Raw genomic sequence first — 21,150 nt, forward strand, 5'->3', positions numbered from 1 at the left:
GCTAGCTCATCTGCAAAATGGGAAGAGCGGCAGTAACAACCTCATGGGGTGGTGATGAAGAATAAGAATTAATATACATAAAGCACTAAGAAGAGAGTCTGGTTCCTAGCAAGCACTGCAAAATATTCCTCAGCCAGCTGTCTATCTGGACTTGTCTTTTGCTGGTGCCTCGGTCTGTTCGGGCTGCTATAACAAAATACCACAGGCTGGGTGGCTTGTAAACAACAGAAGTTTATTTCTCACACTTCTGGAGGCTGGAAGCCAGAGATTGGGGTATCAGCACAGACAGGTGAGGGCCCTTTGCCAGGCTGCAGACATCTCACTGTGTCCTCACACGGTGGAAGGGGCCAGGGAACTCTCTCTATGGTAAGGGTACCAGTCCCATTCACGAGGGCTCCACCCTCATGACCAGTCACCTTCCAAAGTTCCCACCTCCTAATAGCATCACTTTGGGAGTCGGGATTTCAATATATGAATTTGGCGGGGACACAAGCATTGAAACTGTAGCAGCTGAGAACCATACTAAATCGTGCAGGTTCAAATTCTTAGCCCAACATTTCCTGGAACATGTTGGAACAGGGAAGGGATCCCCTGAGTGTTGCTCAGTCCATTTTGGAAACACCCCATCTCTTGGTCCCTCTGGGATGTTCCCACTGCACCGATATGGAACAGTGGCATTGGCTAATTATAGCCCGTGGGCCAAATCTGGTCCCCTCCTGTTTTTGCATAGCCCATGAGATCAGAATGGTTTCTGCATTTTTAAGTAGTTGAAAAAACAAAAAAACTGAAATCACGACACACGAAAATGATATGTAATTCTGATCTCAGTGTCCATAAGTGCAGTTTTCCTAGAACGTGGCCACACCTGCGTTTACACATCTATGGCTACTTCTGCACGGCAGTGGCAGAAGGGAGCAGTGGCCTCAGACCACATGGCCCTCAAAGCCTAAAATATTTACTATCCAACCCACTACTGAAAAAGTGTGCTGATTTCTGTGTTAGAGGTCCCAAGAGATCCAGAGTAGCTGTTTTCTTTTTAAATTAATTTTTATTGGAGTGTAGTTGCTTTACAATGTTGTGTTAGTTTCTGCTGTACAGCAAAGTGAATCAGCTCTACGTATACATATATCCCCTCTTTTGTGGATTTCCTTCCCATTTAGGTCACCACAGAGCATTGAGTAGAGTTCCCTGGGCTATATAGCAGTTCCTCATTAGTTACCTATTTTATACATAATATCAATAGTGTATATGGGTCAATCCCAATCTCCCTATTCATCCCACCCCCCCCACCTTCCCCCTTGGTGTCCATACATTTGTTCTCTATGTCTGTGTCTCTATTTCTGCTTTGCAAAATAAGATCATCTCTACCATTTTTCTAGATTCCACATATATGCGTTAAGATACGATACCTGTTTTTCTCTTTCTGACTTACTTCACTCTGTATGACAGTCTCTAGGTCCATCCACGTCTCTACAAATGACCCAATTTTGTTCGTTTTATGGCTGAATAATATTCCATTGTATATATGTACCACAGCTTCTTTATCCATTCCTCAGTGTAGCTGTTTCATAATTAGTGTTTCCTAGATTTATTTGGCCACATCTTCCTTTTTGTTTCAAGTGACACCTGTTAACATTCTGAGCGATGGGTGACAGCAGTGCTGCCTGGGTTCTCCTGGACCTTTTGTTTCTGTCGGCCACATCCTAGCTCTGGAGGCTCGGCTCTCTGAAGCCCTCCCTGACCAGACCTTCCCTTCCCGCTCTTTCATAAGCCCTAGCGCTCTGACCCGGGCCCCTCCTTCTGGTCCCTTGCGGCCCATCTCTCTGTCCGATGCCCACTGCCAGACTAGCCATGTCAAAGGGCCGCATTAATCACCAACGTGCTACAGCTCCATCATCCCTAGGGTCAAGTCAGCCCTTTGGCCAGGACTTCAAGGCCTGCTGTGGCCTGGCTCTGCCCAAGCCTCCCTGCCCCATCTCCATTGCTCCTGACACACCGGGGACCTTGGTTCATTCTAGTCCCTGCACTTTATTGTTGTTGTTTTCTTTTGCGGTACGCGGGCCTCTCACTGTTGTGGCCTCTCCTGTTGCGGAGCACGGGCTCCGGACGCGCAGGCTCAGCGGCCATGGCTCACGGGCTGAGCCGCTCCGCGGCATGTGGGATCTTCCCGGACCGGGACACGAACCCGTGTCCCCTGCATCGGCAGGCAGACCCTCAACCACTGCGCCACCAGGGAAGCCCTAGTCCCTGCACTTTAAATGTTCACGCTCATTGACCAGCCTAGGCCTGAGTGAGGGAAGTTACTGTTTAATGGGCAAAGAGTTTCAGTTTAGGAATATGGAAAAATTCCAGAGATGAATGGTGGTGATGGCTATACAAAAATGTGAATGTACTCAATGCCACTGAACTATACACTTAAAAATGGTTAAAATGGTAACATTGTATGATATGTATATTTTACTGCAATTTTTTAAAATTAAAAAAGAAAACTAAATAAAATTGACAGTTACACAGGAAATAAAAAAAAGTCTCCTAGGCCTAGCTCAATGGCCCCTTCCTCCAGGAAGCCCTCCCAGATCTTCTGTGTCCCTCTTCAGAGGTGCCTTTCCCATAAGGCTAATGGTGCTTAAGTTTCAGGGCCCCTCACTTGCATGGGCCCCTTCTAAGACCTTGGGAGGTATGTGCTCTAACAGTATGTTCTCATGGTCATGTAGTTTAGCAAAATTTGCAAAAGCAAGATATATTAACTTCAAATGATTAAGAACACTGCATCTTCCTACTCCAGCTGCCCACCACTGGGCTCACTTCCCCTCCAGCGTGAGGCCTTCGAGAATCAGCGGCATTTGGGGGATCAGGCCAAGAGGAAGTTCAGTTGGAAATACATTCAGTTTGGATCACTGGAATATATTTACCTGGTCCACAATGACTTGCGTATAAAAATGCCATGTGTAGCTAGGTTTCCCTGGCTACAAAGTGGCAGGGAAGATTGAAACTGAGGCTTGTCTGACTTGATCTTTAGAATCCACTGTATTGGCTTTCCCATGCTTTGATGGTCATGGACAGGCCTTGGATTCCTTAAGCAGAGGCAGGTTAGTCTATTTTCAGAGCCTTGCCAGCCTCTGACACTGTTTCCCACCCTCCGTCTGTTCCCATGTGCTTTCCTGACTCATGGACCCCCCGAGCTGCCCAGACTTCCCCAAAGTGGACTCCACACCTTTGTCTTGGGTACGCTCTTCCTGGCCTGAAATGGCCTAGTTCAGCCATCTGTGTGGCTCTTATTGACTTCTTACTGGATTGGCATGAAATACTGACACCCATGAAGATGTGAGGAAGCTCTGAACACCCCACTGTAGTGTGGACATCAAAGACAGCTGGCTGAGTGTCATCATTCAGAATAGCTAAGATCAGTCCGCGCCTGAGAAGACTGGAAATGCCTTGAAATCTTAACCCCTGATAAGTGAAAAAACCATGATAGAGGTTTCCTCACATATGATAATTTAAGACATTATCAGTAATGAGGTGCGAAGCTAAAAGAAACATTTGAAATTAAGCCTGCCCCCAAGAAATCAAAGTTTGGCCAACTGTGAAAGAAGGTTGACACTATTTCTGTTTTCTGTAGAAATGATTTTACCAAAGTAGTTGAAATAGGAAGGGGAGATCAAAATTCAGCCAAAAATGTAGGAATAAGAATGTCATCCAGGTGGGGCAAGCAGTGAATTTTTAAAATTACGTTAATTTTTATGGATTTTGTGATGTCTGTAGGGTTTTTATCTTTTTTTAAAACAAAAATATTTTTGAAATGTTTTTATTATTTGTAATTGGCTGTGATTTATTTCCTCATTCGAAATAAAGATCCTCTTTTGTTCTTAATTTTTTTTTCATATTTTTGTGTTGCTTTATGAAGGAGGGCTCCCCGAATTATATAAATTTTAAGGCTCATAAAATCTGCATCTGTCCGTGTCCCTCATCCCCAGGGAGGACCAAGCTCTCCCTCTCTATATGGCTGTCTTGTTTTGCCTGTTCCGCCAGGTGACCCCGATGGGGACATGGCTTAGAGCCCACGCTAAACTGATCCGCCGGCCTGCGGATCTGTTACATTGAACTGCAGGCTCAACTTCCCCCCAGCACCCCGCCTCCCACCAAATGATGAGCTCTTCGCAGAGGAATCACTTCTTAATCACCCTGTAAAGTGAGAAGTCTCTCCGTGGAGACTCCCTTCTGGAAGTCCTGAGAACTTTCCAGACATCTCTTAAGGGGAAAAGGATTTTAGAAGCTGATTTGTCTCACTGATTCATTGATAAGAGCTCTTTAAAAATACATCTGTTTGGGACCTCCCTGGCGGTCCAGTGGTGAAGACTCCGCCCTTCCACTGCAGGGGGTACAGGTTCGATCCCTGGTCTGGGAACTAAGATCCCACATGCCGCAAGGTGCAGCCAGAAAAAAAAAATAAAATAAAAATGCATCTGTTTATTGGAGGCATTTTGTACAAGATATAAAAACCAGTGGCACATGTCACCTGTAAATGAAAATAAAACCAGTGAATAAACGCTCAAGCAGCCCTTGACGAGGGGCATTATTTTCTTTTCAGCTGCCAGCATCGTTATTCTGAAGCCACCCAGACATCCTGGGACATAGAGAAGTCCCCAGGAGAAACCTGGCCTCCTTCACCTTTGGGTCCTGCTTCGTGCCAGGCCCTGAGGGGAAGCCGCTGGGAGACTAGCGCTACGGGGTGAAAGTGCTGGAATCCAGCCAATACCAGCTGCTGTGCCCGAAAGCCTTAGTGCTCATTCACTGTCCCCTGGCCAAGGCCTTGGGGGTGGGGAGAGGCACGGTACCTCTGCTTTATAAATAAAGAAACAGATTCCCAGGGTATCACACAGGTATTAACACATATAAAATACAACTCTGCTATAAACTTTAGTGACTTTTAAGAAATTCACCTATAAAACATTAAATCATTCATATTAGTCCAGAATAATCATTTTAATTTACCTTCTTCAATTTCAGAATTGTTTTACAAGGTATGTTACAATTTTTCTCCAAATAATGTGGATACCTTGTCATCTTGTTCACTAAAATTTTTCTTTATTAAGGGAGAGATATTGAAAAGTCTCCCAATTTTATTGGAACTGTGCTCTACAAATAATAAATTTCTATACTTATGAAAAAAAAAAAAAGAAACCTAGCAATGGCCCAGCCAATAGCAACTAAGAAGTAGGCGGGAGGTCAAAGGCTCATCTATGGGCAGCAGAGTCCCTGGGTGTGACGGCTCAATCAGACCACTCCCCAGGGCCAGGGTGCTGGTGCTCAGGGCAGGAGGAGCCCTGCAGGGATGTCTCCTGGGAAGCCTTCCCACCAGAGTCCCACCCCCCCGCCCCCTTCAGAACAAGTAGGGTTTGGATGGGCAGGGAGCTCGCAGGAAAAGTCTTCCTATTTTTTTTTTTAACATCTTTATTGGAGTATAATTGCTTTACACTGGTGTGTTAGTTTCTGCTGTATAACAAAGTGAATCAGCTATACCTATACATATATCCTCCTATCCCCTCCCTCTTGCGTCTCCCTCCCACCCTCCCTATCCCACCCCTCTAGGTGGACACAAAGCACCGAGCTGATCTCCCTGTGCTATGTGCCTTCCTATTTTTAACAGTCCAGATTTCCTAAGGCAGTGGGTGTCTAGGTGGGAGGGTGGCCTTTGCTCCGCTCCCCTCACTTCTTTTCCTCCTTCCCCCGTTCCCTCTCTCCCCTCCTCTCCTCCTCTCTTTCCCTCCCCTCCCCTCCGCTTCCTTTCCTGCCTCCTGCTTCTCCTTTTCTCATATATTATACTCCAATCACTGTGTTTCACAAACACAATATTTTGATCGATTCGGTAGATTTTCACATAGTCAATACATTTAAGTCAAGTAGAATCAGGCAAAAATTGTCCCAGTTTTGACCAGAGGGAGCCCTATTAATCTGGTTTTTATAACCTTTTGACATCATCTCAGTCCCTGAAATCTTCTTTGCTTTTTAGATCAACAAAATGTCTTTGGCATCAGTTAGCAACATTCCCTAGAATCAGTCATTTCCCTAAGGAGAACTGGCTCCCTTTAATGGGAACTTGTATTTAGATACCAAAATCTGGGTCCTAGGGATGCTCAGTGCTACGAGGGTGTATTGCTTCTTGGTCTTTTCATTGGATCAAATCAGGAAAAATATCTTAAAAAATCATAAATGTATAATAATGCCAATTAAAATGAACAAATGAATATATCTCTTACTTCTTAAACTGAAAATCTTGGTTCCAAAAAAAAATTATCTTTCCCCACTTCCATGCCTTTGTTCACACAGACCCTTCTGCCTCTAAAGCCCACTCCCCAGAGAAATATTTCAGGCCAAGTTCAAAACCACCCCTTCTGATGAAGATCTCCTTTCGGGTTCCTTATGACTTGGCTTCAAGTGTGTGCTCTGGTCCAACATAGAAAGGCTTCAGCAGTCATGTGCCCATCTTCCTTTCCTCCCCCCGTTTGAGGGCAGGGACCCCCATACACCCCTCTGAGCAGAGGGGATGCTCAGTGGCTGGAGACAGTGAGGATGGCGGCCCCTACTCTACCTTCTGCCATCACCCAGTGTCTGGAGGACTGGACGGGCTCTCTGGCAGGTACCCCTCAAGACCAGTGTGGGCCCCCTGCAGTAGCCCACCCGTTCTACCCATAGCATGACAGAAACACACTGCCACTGGCAAAACCACGGCGTCCTGATGTGACTTCTGACATTCAGAAATCCATAATGCTGGGCCTGCCTCCTGGACGCCTGCCTAGTGCAGCTGGGGAAGGAGGAGTGAAGGACCAAAGTCAAGTTCGTCCACTCTTGCTAGCCAAGAACCCAGACACGCAAAATGGCAATAAGCCCTATCTTCTGCCTTGATTCACATCTAACACTTTCACATCCATATCCCATTTGCATTTCTATAACGCCCTTGGGAGGTGGGCAGAGCGGGGACTAGTATTCCTATTTTATAGATGGGAAACTGAGGTTCGGAGAGACCTCCTTATCCAGGCAGATATCTCTGAGCCCATTATACGTGACATAGGTTGAGAAGATTTGGGGACACCACCCTAAAGAGACTGCATTTTGACTGCATCACGGTCACTCCAAGTGACTGACCCTGTTGAGAGGCAGGCCAGACGGACGGGTCCTGAAATGAGCTCCTTCACCCCAGACGCCCTTCACTCTGCTTTCAGGGACTTCGTGGCTAGTTTGAAACCTGCAGAAACTCTCCTGGCCCACCAGGGGGCTCCTGTGTGCCTGGGGAAGAATCCTCAGTTTCCATGGTCTCAGGGCCAACACCCCCTGGGGCAGCAAAGGGCGGCCAAGATATGGTCCCATCCGGCTTTTCCTCACCAGAACAGCTTTGAATTGTCTGTTTTCTAAATTGGGTTTCCTATGTCACTCCACCAGACAATGCTAGCGTAGTGTGGACGTCCAAGGTCACAAAAGTGTCCTCTGGTAGATTTGGGCAAAGATATGCTATGCTTGGGCTGCAGAATGGCTATGAGTTTAATTTTGTCTTAATTTTAAAGAATTGGCCATTGGGAGATTTTAGATAAGATTCAGAATTTCTGCTTTTGGAAGATTGTCAGGTCTGGCGATCCTGGGCCTACATATCGGCTCGGCAACGTGTAGTCGGAGCTAAGTTGCCAGTGTCCCTTTTAGACTGTTCCTGGGTCTCATTTTCCACAGTCTCCACCACTCCCTATTGTCTTAGACCCAGCCTCCTTCAGTCATTATGTCCCCTGCCTGGCTTCTGGAGGTATTTGATTTTGCTATTCCAGGCATGTGTTCCTTAAAGAAGCAGGTCATGAGTTAGAACATGCAATCTTTGTTACCCAGGGAGGTCCAGAGCCTTGGACTTGTCAAAGATTTCGTCTGTGACCATGCTGAGTTGTAGTTTCCATCTGCCAATCCTCTGATTCCTTTCAACCACATCCTCTTCACTCAGGAAGGAGGCTGTGCATTTCCCCTGACCTTTCCCCCAGAACAGATGTGGGTCAGCACAACCAGCAAGGCCTGGCTTCAGGAGCCTCCAGGGTCTCCTATGTGGCCTGGTTGTTGGGGGCTTTTAAGCTCCCCCAGCTTGGTAAATGCAAAGTTAGGTATCTCCAAGGTATGCTGGAAAAGTTACACATTGGGCAGTGGCCACTCCAATGGTTACTAGACACTTTACCACCCAGGGAATTCCCTTTGTCCACTGTCACCTTGGCTTGTTCTCTGAACCAGGCCCCAGGAGACCTAGAAGGGTGGCCACTGGGTGGGTGAATGAGGAGTGGAGTGGGCAGGACCCTGAAATGGGAGAGTCTTCACAGATTGGTGCCCAAGAGCTGCAGCACATGCCTTGGACAAGAGGTCAGAGATATTCTCTAGGGCCAGCCAGGTAGTGACACATTAAGAGAATCCAGACGCTTTAGTGTCATCACCTCCTTTCCTACCTTTCCTGCAAAATTTCAGATGCAAAAGCATCTCTCTCCACCCCCTTGGGTAAAAAATGCCTCCCAATTGGGAGCCCGTGAGATGAGGTGGCATGCAGACCAGACGTGGCCATCTCAAACTGGGCTCAGTTTGAGCTAGTGACCAGTGGGGCAGCCTGGGTGGGTCGCTGTGCTTCCTCACGAGAATGGGGCAGTGACACCCACCTCTCGCGGCTTCCGGCTTAGATGGAGCAGGAAACATGGGAGAGCGGGCTCCCCTGGTGGCACAGTGGTTGAGAATCCACCTGCCAATGCAGGGGACAAAGGTTCGAGCCCTGGTCTGGGAAGATCCCACACGCCGCGGAGCAGCTAAGCCCATGCACCACAACTACTGAAGCCTGCATGCCTAGAGCCAGTGCTCCGCAACAAAAGAAGCCACCGCAATGAGAAGCCTGCGCACCGCAAGGAAGAGTAGCCCCCACCTGCCACAACTAGAGAGAAAGCCCACGCACAGCAATGAACACCCAATGCAGCCAAAAAAAATAATAATAAATAAAATAAAATTTAAAAATTTATTTTAAAAAAACAAACATGGGAGAGCATTTTGCACAAGTGGAAAGAATGGTGTTGGCGGCTCCTGGGGGAAAACAGCGGGTGTTGGAGGAGTCTGACGCTGCGGGCCATCTGCAGAGCGAGAGGAGTCCGGCTCCGCTGGAGCACGGAGCAGTGCAGCGTCCATCTTCTGGATCTCCCCGTCCGCACAGAGACCGTCACGCAGCACCTGGCCGAATTTCACATCCCAGTCACCAAGGGGGTGGGAAATGGGAAGCTGAGTCCAGCCTGTTATTACTCATCGCCCTTCTCTGTTCAGAGTCCTTGAAAATGTCGGCTTGTTTTCTGCAGAACATAGAGCAATCCTCTCACAGTCTGCTAATGCTTTCTTTCCTCTGAGCCCAGCAAGCCGGATTCAAGTGAACAGATGAGGCCTGAGAATTTATGTGCAAAGCCCCCAGCTCAGGACGACGGGGGATACGCTGGTAAAGGGTGTGTTGAAATCAACAGGCCCTACAAGCATCCTTTTATTATTCTTGATAAACCGAACCGTGGGGAGGGGCAGCCTGACACACGGTTGACTATGGCAGGCTGGGCTTGTAGCTGCCTGCTCCGCAGGTAAGACACGGGGGGCAAAGCCAGACCTCCCTCTCCCAGGAGGACATGCAGAAAATTAAGGGGTCTCTTTTTCGGGAAAGTAAAGGACCGTCCTTGATGAAAACTGGGTAGACTCTCCTCTGAGTCTGTACAGAAGGGCTCACAGCAAAGGGTGATGCTGGTGAACTGGTCAGCAAGGATTGGATAGCTTTGCACAGTGCTGGTTGTAAGAAAGGTTAATCAGACCCAGACACAGTCCTCTGCAATCAAAGCAAAGGTGACACAGTGACTAGGACTTACGTTTCTGATAAGTTTCCTGGTGATGCCGCTGCTCTCGCAGACCCTCCTGGAGCTCTTTGGACTAGATCTTTCCCGCAGAGAAGGTCAGTTCAGCCCCTGGTACGTTAAGTACCTACACCTTCAGATATACAATCTCGTCTGTATTCCAGCACTCCCTGGACAGGGAGAGAGTATAAAGGTTGAGGCTAGGAACTGAAGCCAGTCCCTGGGTTTTGAATCTCAGCCCCGATCCCATTTCCTGGCAATGCGCCTTGGGTCAGTTATTTAATCTCTTGGTGCCCCAGTCTCCTCACGGGTAAAATAGGGTGATGGTTACAGCAGCAACCTTATAGAGTCAAGATAAGGATTAGAGGAGTGACGTCACAGAAAGCACTAAGCATAGTGCCCACACGTAGAGATGATGGTGTAAACACCAGCTGCCGTTATTCTATCCCTCTGCAGGTGATGACTTGTAGCTGAGCAGTTTGGGGAAATCAGGCCTTGGGCATCAAGGGCCTCTAGGCTGTGACCCCAGACATCCTCGTGTTGCCCTTGGCAATCGTGTGTTTGCCTCAAGACTGGAATAAACACGGTCCCTGAAGAGACTTATTCTGGTTATTTATTCATAAACAAATAACAGTCATTTGTATTGCTGATGAAGCTGGAGGCTGACTGGGCTCAGCTGGGTAGTTCTTGCTCGGAGTTCTGACGTTCAGTTAAGGTCGGGTGCTGGGTGGGGCTGGGGTCCTCTGGAAGGCTCCGTCGCTCGAGGGTCTCACGTCCAGGCTGGGAAGACTCATAGTGGGGGCTGGAGCAGGCAGGCTCCTCGGGCATTGCCCTCAGTGACGTGGTCTCTCCACGTGGCGACCTCGGGCAGCTCAAGGGTCACAGAGCAAGTGTCCCAAGAGAGGCCAGCATTAGTCGAATGGCCTTTTCTAACCCAGTCCAGAAGCCACAAAGCATCCCCTGCACCACATTTTGTAACCGAGCAGGACCCTGTGGGGCCTTCCTTCCCCCTATATCCTCTGCTTTAGCTCCTCTCTGAAGTACCTAGGTAACAGTATTTGATGCAAATTTCCGGAGTTGTTTTGCAGATGTGAAAACCCCCCATCAAATGGAAGATGTTAACGACTTGATGGCCATGAGCACATTGCCCCAGGGGTCCCGGAGCCTAAGGACTGACAAAGTTAACCCCTGTGACACTACCCTGTTCCCTCAACATCAGCCCATCAGTGAACTCTGCGATCCCCTCCCTCACCTGGCTTTTAAAAAGGCTTTGCCAAAACCCTTTGGGGAGCTAGAGGCTTTTCAGGGCATGAGCCACCCGTCCCCTTGCAATAAACCTTTCTCTGCTCCAAACTCCGATGTTTCAGTTTGTTTGGCCTCACTGTGAATCCTCACTGTGCCTCAGGCACACAAACTTGTGTTAACAATTTTATTCACTGAGGCAGCCACGAAGGCCCACCTGGGCTCAAGGGGGGGTGGCGCGGGCTCCACCTCTTGGTGGAATGAGTGTCAAAGAATTTGTGGACATGTTTCAAAACCACCCTGAGGCTCTGTCCCTGCTGCCCCTATTTCTTTCTGCCACCACTCTCGCTGCCTGAAATGCCACCCTGCCTACCTGTGCTGCTCAAATCCTGCCCCTCGTCCAAAGTCCTCATCAAACTCACTCTCCAAGAGTGAGCCCTGCCCCAGGGCCACCCCGAGCCCTACAGCATCCTCTGCTCTTGACACAAGTCATTGGTTTTATGCTCACAAATTCCAGTTATGTAAACAAGCAAATGAGAAATAACACCAAAAACGTATGTGTATATGGGGGAAAAGGTATGTACAGGAGGAACTACCAAAGTGATAGTGATGTGCTGGGGATCGTAGGTAGTTGTTATTTCCTCCTTTTTTTATTTTTCGGTGTTTCCCCAAACTTCTACAAAGTATATCTATAACTTGAATAATCAGAAAAAAATTTTTTTCAGAGCAAACACCTTTAAAAATAAATGGTAAACCTTCCTTGCTCTGAATCCAAAGGACTCAGCTATTAAGCTTATAAAATCTTTCTCCTCCAAAGAAGCAAAATGAGATAATTTCAAAGTTTACTCTGTATAAAGGTGAAAAAAATACCACAAGACAGATCAAAGATGAACATATAGATTGAAATTGGAGCAATAGATTGAAATTGGACTTTTGTGGTAAAAAAGTAACGGTCAAAGACACAATTGCCTTAGACCTAGAAGCACAGGTTTCTTTCCAGATACAGCCTCCGCTGTTTGTCCTTCTGTGATTTTCCAGCGCTGGTGCAACGGAGATTGAGGCCACGTCAGCCCGGACAGCAAAGCTTTGGCTACAGGTCGTGCTGACAGCCGGCTGTGTCGTGACTTTTGTGGAAAACAGGAAATTACAAAATGCCCTTGAGTGAAGGCTGTTGTGGGAACGAATGTGCCTCTCTAGGTCGAGAAGGAGAGAGAGCATTCGTGTTTCTGTCCAGACAGAAGGAGCTGTGGACCTGGAGGGGTCCACAGTTTAAATCAAGCAAGTGTGCAAAGAGTGCTAATTTCCCCAAGCAGGGGGTGTGATTCTCAAACTTTAGGCTCCAAAGTTTAGCGTGCTAATCACCTCTCTCAGAGCTTGTTGAAATGTGCATTGTCAGCTCTGTGCAGGGTAGTTCTGATTCAGGGGTTCAGAGTTGATCCTCTGAATGTGAACCTTACAACGAGCCTCCCAGCTGATTCTTCGAGAATTTCTCTGTTTCATTCTTGCAACGTCAGGTACAATCAGAGTCAGATTCCACACGCGCTTCTGCAGGCCTGCTGCATGGTAAGCACGGTGCTACTTGATTTCACATGTTCTCTTCTGTGCTCCTCCTGGAACTTCGGAATTCAGCGTTCGTATCTCCATTTTATGCGTGAGAAAACTATGGCTCAGAGTGGTGGGGTGATTTGTCCGTGGTCACATAGCTGTAAGCAGTGGAGTTAAGATTTGGAGCCAGGTCCGGGGAACCTGGCAACCCAGAGTCCCTCGTGTCCCCAGCATTAGTCGAATGGCCTTTTCTAACCCAGTCCAGAAGCCACAAAGCAGCCCTTGCACCTCATTTTGTAACCGAGCAAGACCCTAAGGGTTCCTTCCTTGGAATCACAGGTGGGGAACCCCTCCTCTGAATGGGGGAGTGGAGGCACTGAGGGGATGGGGAGCGGAGTGGTAAGAGGGGAAATCAATTCTTTTTTATGGATATCTTTATTTTTATGCTTATTTTTATTTATTATTTTTTTTAATTTATTTTTTAGCCATGCCACGTGGCATGTGGGATCTTAGTTCCCCAACCAGGGATCGAACGGGAACCCTCTGTGTTGGAAACATGGACTCTTAACCACTGGACCACCAGGGAAGTCCCGGAAATCAATTCTTGATAGAAATACTGCAGACCCAACCTCCCCACACTCACATACTCATTATCTTTCTAAGGAGCATTCTCAGAAACCAGAGAAAGTGCTGAACAAGAAGACAGATGGTTAGGAGAGTTTCAGTCCACTGGGCATGTATATTGATTAACAATATTATCCTTGGTCGCTTGGAGATGCGGCCAGTGGGGAGGTGCAGGAGTTTCAAAGCGTGGTTTGCCAATGGTGGCAATGTTTCTCCCTTCTTCTGTAGACACTGAGAACGACTATCTTAGTGTTTTAACTGGGGCACAGGGAAGGGAGACATATGCTCTGATCATACTAGACAATTCCGCCTGATGGTCGATACTGATGGAGCCCAGGTCACCTCCTGGGAGTCAAATCCAGAACGTCCATTTGGCCAGTTCGTTGGCCCACTGGACAAGAGCACCCTTCCCAAACATCAGTTAATAAGAGAGGGGAGCAGACTATTTCCAAGAGGAGGGACATCTTGGAAGCTGAACAACTGCCTTAAAGATGGAGGTTTAGATGCAGGTCCATCCACACCCTCCAGAGACCTGGTACTTGTGGCTGGTCCTCTGTATGGGGTCTCGTAACTTTGCCAGCCTGGACCGCACCCTCTCAAACAGGCCAAGTTCAAGCATCATTCCCTCAGATGTTGTTATGGACTTAATTGTGTCCCCGGCTCCCCTCAAGTCGTATGTTGAAGATCTAACTCCCAGGACCTCAGAATGTGACTGTATTTGGAGATGGGGGCCTTTAAAGAGGTAATGAAGGTAAAAGGAAGTCATACGGGTGAGTCCTAATTCAATACAAGTGGGCTCCTTATAAGAAGAGGAGATTAGGACACAGACACACAGAGGGAAGCCAGATGTGAAGACACAGGGAGAAGGCAGCTGTCTGCAAGCCAAGGAGAGAGGTCTCCGAAGAAACCCACCCTGCTGACACCTTGATCTCAGACTTCTTGCCTCTAGCACGGTGAGAAAGTAAGTTCTTGTTGTTTAAGCCCACAGCCTGCGGTACTTTGTTACAGTACCCCAGGAAATTAACACAGATGTCCTGCTTGTACAAGCTACACCTGATTCAATACAGGCAGCCCAAGGTGGGCACAGGTGAGCTCCCCGAGGCCCACTGGCAACACTGCATCAGGATAACCTAGAGGCCACCACCGAGGGCTGGCACTTCTGTCTTAGCAAGTCTGGGGACATGTTGAGCCGCACAGAGGTAGATTTTGTCAATGTCCCTATGGCTTATAAGAGGGCTTGGGGAAAGGTGAGGGGGCCGTCATCTTACTCCTATGTCTTAAAACTCCACAGTGCCCCTTAAAACTCCCCAGTATCTTCTTACTGCCTACAATGCCCAACGAAATGCCATTTCAGGAGCCAACCCCAGGCAGTTGTTGAGGGTTCTGAGGCCTCATTCTGGCTGCGTGGGAAAGAACATCATGATTGACTAGCAATGTCTGCTCTGGGCAAGTGAAGGAGGCGTGACAGATGTGTCCAATCCATTTGCAGTCTTCTAGAACACAGGGAGCTCAATCTGAGCCAAGGAGAAGTCAGTGTCACCAGAGAGAGTTGGATGTCATGATGAAGGCCATACGCTTCCAGGACACTTGTTGGCTATTAATGTCAACCGCTGGATGACAAATAGAATGTCACCTCTGGTCAACTTGTTATGGCTACCTGTGCATGAAAATTCATGTCCACGTTCATGTCCATGGAAACAACATCGTATTTCAACCCCAATGTCTGCCACGGGCGTGGGTTGCAGGAGTGTCTGCTTCTCTAACCCTGCTCAATCTGTAGGGGAAACTCAGGGCTCCTTTCTGTCACGCCATCCCAAGGGCAAGGATTAAATGCCATTCTGGAGTCTGTAGGGTTCTATGTGCCAAGGCATTAGGAGCCAGATCTTTTAGAGGAAGGGTCCAAACCCTTCTAGGGCCTGGCCTCCCTACCTGGGGTATGCATACCATGGATGGTGCAGGAGTGTGGCCCAGGATAGAAGGGCACTTCCTTCCCAGAGTGGTGTTGGTAGTAGGCTGCCTTGCTTTATATTAACACAAAGCTGTATTATGGAGTAGAATAAAATACTTAAAAATAATGTAAACATTAAAAAATATCAAAAGAATTAAATTTTTTTTAAATTCCCATAAGAACAGAGTGTAAACTATATACTGAACATGAAATGTGTTCCTTGAGGCCAGTCATTTACTGAGACCCAGGGGCACGTTCACTCTTTTGTCATTGAGTCAGCAAGAGGGCAGGACATGACTAAAGGGGACAGGCACGCTGAAGGATGCTTGTTTGTATGGACGCCGCTCTGTGCTACAGGGGTCTCTTACGAGATTCTGGCATGAGGGATCCCAACTTCACCTATTCCCATCAAGGATGTTGGCCTTCTATATTTCCCTTGAAATAAGTTTTCCAAGGGGGCTCCATCTGAAGGGCTTGAAGCATCATTGTTCCTGGGGGGACCGCCTTCAGGAATGGCCAGCATAGGGCCCTGTGTTCAAGAACACACAGAGGAAACCTATGGAGCACGGATGTCCATGGTAAAGACAGGGGCAGACTCCGGAAGGTGGGGTCCACAAGGGCTTCGTTACTATGTGCTAGGCTCTTTCATATACATCACCAACTATGATTTCCACAACCACCCAGCAAAGAAGGCAATGGTTTCCTAAGTTTAAAACAGGGAAACCGAGTCTCAGAAAGAGTTAGGAGCTTCCATGTAATAACTGATTGTATAGAGACCAGTTACAGAGGGACCACTTCCCAGGCTCAAATGTGAATGACCTCATTTAACCTCACCCTCACAAAGTGGAACTGGTCATCATAGTTAATGGCAGCTACCGTTTTGTTTTGTTTTGTTTTTTTGAGTGCTGACTCTACATCAGGGATGTTTTCGTTTTAGCAACTTCATCTGGTATGTCAGAAGAATATAGGTTTCAAAATCAGATGATCCCAGTCTGGAAGAGCAGCTTTCCTACCCTTTAACCTTGGGTAATTCAAGTTGCTTCTCTGATCATAAGTTTACTCATCAGGAAAATGGGAATGATAATTGTTTCTCTGGGAATTAAATGACAGCATGTATAAAATGTTTGGCATACACTAAGTACTTAACAAATGGAACTGACTTTTAGGTATCGGTTCTCCTAGGGTTTACAAATGAGAGAACAGAAGCTCAGAAAGGCATCTCGATTAAGTCAAGGTCATCTGACCACAGGCAGAGCCAGGACTAAATGCTGATCTGTTGGATGCAAATGTCAGGGCTCCTTCTCCGCTATGGACACAAGATAACTGATTTTCACGGGGCTGGTCCCTAGGCGTCAGGAAATGCATACATTCTCATTAGCAAGCTTTCTAATTGTAGGGAAGCACGGGATGCACTTGAGGGATATTTTCTTCCCAAACAAATCAAATATTTGAAAATGTTGCCACTTTTAATGTTTTAATGTGAACTTCAGTTATCTAAAAAATTCACTGACATGGAGCATTTCCAGAGCCTTCGATGCCAAAATTCAGAGCCATTATGGTCTTCCTACACGTCAGGACTTACTAGAGCATTAGCCTCAGAGTCTTGGAACTTTGTCAATTTTAGAAACACTCTTCTTTCTATTGTGGCCGGACAGGATAATTTAAGGACATTTTCCTTGATACCATTTCATTCTCCATGTAAATCTTGGAAATGTTGTCGAATTTGAATGATACTACACACAAACCACCTAAGGACTGCAGATTTTGAGTCTGTGCTGTGATAGCGTGGCCTGGCCGTGTAAATATTTGTTGGAGAAAAATTAACTAGCGGGGCAGTATATTCAGAGTGGCTACGTTTTTCATTAACCCTGTAAGTAAATAAACTGGAGAGACATGCAGTCCTCTGAATCACAACTTATAAGCAGTTAATAGAACTATTTCTTTTCAGGCTAATTCAGGTTCCTACTATTTTAAAAGCCCTTTATTTTACCATAACCTTGTCTATTTTAAATTTACATCTTAACTATCTAATAGCTGGAAATTTGCTATAAATTTCCAAACATATTTGAGTTCAGAGACACATTATACTTCAAGCATTCATTACCTGAACGTTGTTCAGAAATATTAAATACAACTGAAAAAAAAGTGACTGGGAAATTAATCGTTTGGAATAAGACTATATTAAAGATCATATAGAATCAACTAACAGCTGACCCACAATATCTCTTTTGGATAAATGTGAAGTCATTGGTTCCAGAACTGTTTTCCAGGGTAAGTTTTTTCTTGACAATTTTCCTTCTCCTCAAAGCTGCTACACATCTTAGGCTGAGCCATCCCTGAAAATGTAGCCTTATTCCAAATCCAATTCGTAAATCACATCTAAGGCCTCGGATGTTTGGCTTTCTGATGTCCTAAACCCACTTTGTAGGTTTGCAAAGACCACCAATCAGGTTATTACAGTTCATCTCAAGTGGTGGCTTAAAGAGACGGAGGGAAAGTACAGGAGACCCAAGTTACCTGGCAGCTAGGCATCAACCCCCTAATTTCCTGGGTACATATTTTATGTAAACGAGTAAGATTGCATCATAGATACTCTGATTTTGTGGTTGGAATCTGGGGAGGTTCAGGTAAACCCACACAGTGATTAAGAAGATCCTTCAAGCTGATGCAGAAGTGGACTAGAATGGAATCTCTCCCAGGAAAGGCCCTGCCTGAGACTTTATTTCTGGGTCCAAAGCCACACTGTGACCTTACTGAGCATCTAGTGAGAAGGTGTATCACCTTGGTCTTTCCTGACAGGTTTTCCCTTCCAGAACTTTCCTTATGAGCAACGGAGACTATTATAAAATTCAGTTCCATAATGCATTCCCCCAAAATCACCCAGTCATTCTCCACTTCTACACTGACAAGGGAAAAAATATTTGAAAGGTTGTATGAGGCTTTTCGCTGCAGATCAGGACAAAATCCAACGGGGCCTGACATTTTAGAAAGGCTGCCACCAACAGAACTTTCCCCAGAAGTTACCTCAAATGTGACCTTCATCAGCTACACTGAGAAAAATCTGTTCCAGGTATACTGTCAGCCACAAGAAGGGGCTGAATTTTAGGCACTGAACTTAACGAAAAGAAATTTCTAACTTTGATTCAGTTTCAACTCAGACTCAAACCCCCCAGTGGAGAGGGGCCGAGGACCCCCAAAGGGAGAGGGGACGGCCCAGGAGAGTGACTACGCCTTGAATACAGCACACCGCTCTTCCAGGCTTTAGAGACCCGAGCCCCGAAGCAGGACTGGGGCCGCTGCAACGCAGAGCCCGGCGCGGCTCCCACCCGGGCGGCCCAAGGCTGCTGCCACCGGCCAGCCCTCCCGTGCCCACCGAGGCGCGCCCCGGGCGCCGTGCCACCAGGAGGGGCGTCCCGGTCCCGGCTGGCCAGGCGGGTCCCCTCGCGGAGGGGGCGGCGGGGCCCGGCGGGACCCCAGCGAGCAGATCCTCCGCCTGTGGCCGGCGGGCTGGCTCCGCGGCCGGGAACCCACCCGCGCGACGCCGCGGCACCGCCGACCGCGCTGCGCCCCAGTCCCGCAGGCGCCGCGGCGGCGGGTCCCGGGATGCTCCTGCAATGCTTACCGGGCGAGGCCGTCCCGAGCGCTCGCTGCGGCGCGTGCCGGCCAGGGGCTCGGGGCGCGGAGGGAGCTGTCCAGGCCCGGCTCGGCGGGCAGCGGCCGGGCTGCGGCTGAGTCAGCGCCCCGGCGGCGCGGACGAGCGCGGGCCAGCCGCCGAGATGGGGGCTCTGAGCGGAGCCGCGGCCGCCCTGGCATTTTAAAGGCGAGGCAGCTGGATGCTGTTCAAGCGGAAACGCAGGGAGAAACTTCAGCCCCCAGACCAGAGCGTGGATAGCGCGGAGGGGTGCCCAAGAGCCCCTCTCAGGCGCACAGACCAGCCTGGGCTTCTATGATATGCTGTTCACAGGCGTTCCCATCAGATATTTCCTTCATGGGAAAGCAGATACCTCTCTCAGAGGATCCGCCTGCATTATGCTTCATAGCGAGACAAACGTTTCCATCAAAGTTCGGAGCAAGACCAAGAGGCTGGTTTGGAAAGTCTGGTTAACGCAATCAGACAAGAAAAGGAAAAAGGTGTAAAAACACTGAAGTTGTGCCTTTGTAAAACAAACAAAACATTGGGCGGGGGCTTTTAAAAAATTGGGAAGTAGAAGGAAAACAATGACTATAGGCAGCAGATGTGATTGTTTAGATGGAAAATCCAAACTGAAGATTGAGTGAAATAGTCGTCTTTTCCAAGGAACTGGCAGGTTACAAAATAAACATCCCAAATTCACAGCGTTCCCGTGCATTTACTAACCAGTTAGAAATGCCAGTGAAAAAAAATATCATTCTCACTACTAGCAAAACCATAAAAAGCTAGGAATATAAATTTACCAGGGAATATATTCTACTTTGTTAAAAACTTCTACTGTCTACTGAGGCACCAAAGAAGACTGGAATCTATTAAGACACAATCCTTATTCTGGGACAAAAATACGCCCACATTGTAACCTTGTGACATCATCTTTACCTGTAAATTCAATAGAGTCTTCATCAAATTCCAAGTAGAATCTTTTTTTCACCTGACATAGTGATTGTAGGTCTCATGTGGGAGCATAAAGAGAGAACAGTCAACACAATGTTGATAAGGAAGAGAAACTAGGCCTGCTTCTGTATAAGAGAAACTAGGCCTGTTGGATATTAAACTGAAAGCATGCATACATGCATGAAGGAATAAATAAAATGCAACAGTGACCCAGGGCTTACTATTTAAGGAAGTGCTTTACGTGTATTAATGCATTTTGATCCTCACAGCAAACCTGGGAGGCAGATACTAATATTGCTGTCACTTTCAGATAAGAAAATGCAGGCCCTGTAGGATAAATATCACACCCCAAATCACACAGCTAGGAGTTGGGGATTAGGGATGTGAAGCAGGCATTCTGCCTCCATAACCTCTGCACCTGTGCTTAAACCTCCCTCACACTACTCCACCTTTATCACAAAGGCACAGTAATTAAAACAGCATGTTACTGCCCCAGAGATGACTGTTCAATGGGGCAGGACGATGAGCCCAAATTTAGAAGTACATGAGAAACTATGGTGTTAAAATGTGGCACTTCAAGTTGATAGAATAGAGGAAGTTTTCAAAAAATGATACTGGACTAGTGGAAGCTGATTTTCTACGTAGTTCCCTAGGCCAAAATGAATTCCAAATCCATCCAATACTGAAGGTAAAAAAGTGAAGCCAAAAAATAATTAGATGAATCTACAGGTGAATATTTGTTGTAAACCTGTGATTGTGAAATTCTAAGTATATCATGAAACCATGAAGGAAAAGACTGATAGATATGGTTTATTAAAAATCCAAATAAATTTCTTTTTTAAAAAAGACACCATAGGGATTCCCTGGTGGCGCAGTGGTTGAGAGTCTGCCTGCCGATGCAGGGGACGTGGGTTCGTGCCCTGGTCCGGGAAGATCCCACATGCCACGTGGAGCGGCTAGGCCCGTGAGCCATGGTGGCTGAGCCTGCACGTCCGGAGCCTGTGCTCTGCAACGGGAGAGGCCACAACAGTGAGGGGCCCGCGTACCACAAAAAAAAAAAACAACAAAAAAACCCCAGACACCATAAGGGACTTCCCTGGTGGCGCAGTGGTTAAGAATCTGCCTGCCAATGCAGGGGACATGGGTTCGATCCCTGGTCTGGGAAGATCCCACATGCCACCAAGCAACTAAGCCTGTGCACCACAACTACTGAGCCCGTGTGCCACACCTACTGAAGCCCATGCGCCTAGAGCCCGTGCTGTGCAACAAGAGAAGTCACCGCTTGCCACAACTAGAGAAAGCCCGCGTGCAGCAACGAAGACCGAACG

At 47.5% G+C, this 21,150-nt stretch overlaps 1 protein-coding gene across 5 annotated transcripts in view; it reads right to left on the reverse strand.

The window, feature by feature from the left end:
• Positions 1-19,932, reverse strand: part of CTXND1 (cortexin domain containing 1) — a 53,679-nt gene extending 33,747 nt beyond the window's left edge. Inside the window, exons 1-2 of one of the 5 annotated variants that reach the window (XM_029237413.1) lie at positions 19,808-19,932; positions 9,894-10,048 (exon numbers count right to left, since the gene is read on the reverse strand). The gene's annotated coding sequence lies outside the window, so the exon portion shown is untranslated. Of the gene's footprint in view, positions 1-8,953; positions 18,577-18,859; positions 19,698-19,807 lie in introns of those variants that run through there. The other 4 variants (XM_029237412.1, XR_003795838.1, XR_003795837.1 and 1 more) reach the window with 4 other exon arrangements.
• Positions 19,933-21,150: the final 1,218 nt, after the last annotated feature.

The sequence above is a fragment of the Monodon monoceros genome, unplaced genomic scaffold (assembly GCF_005190385.1).
Source record: "Monodon monoceros isolate NGI ecotype Baffin Bay Population unplaced genomic scaffold, NGI_Narwhal_1 Super_Scaffold_21, whole genome shotgun sequence".
Lineage (NCBI taxonomy): Eukaryota > Metazoa > Chordata > Mammalia > Artiodactyla > Monodontidae > Monodon > Monodon monoceros.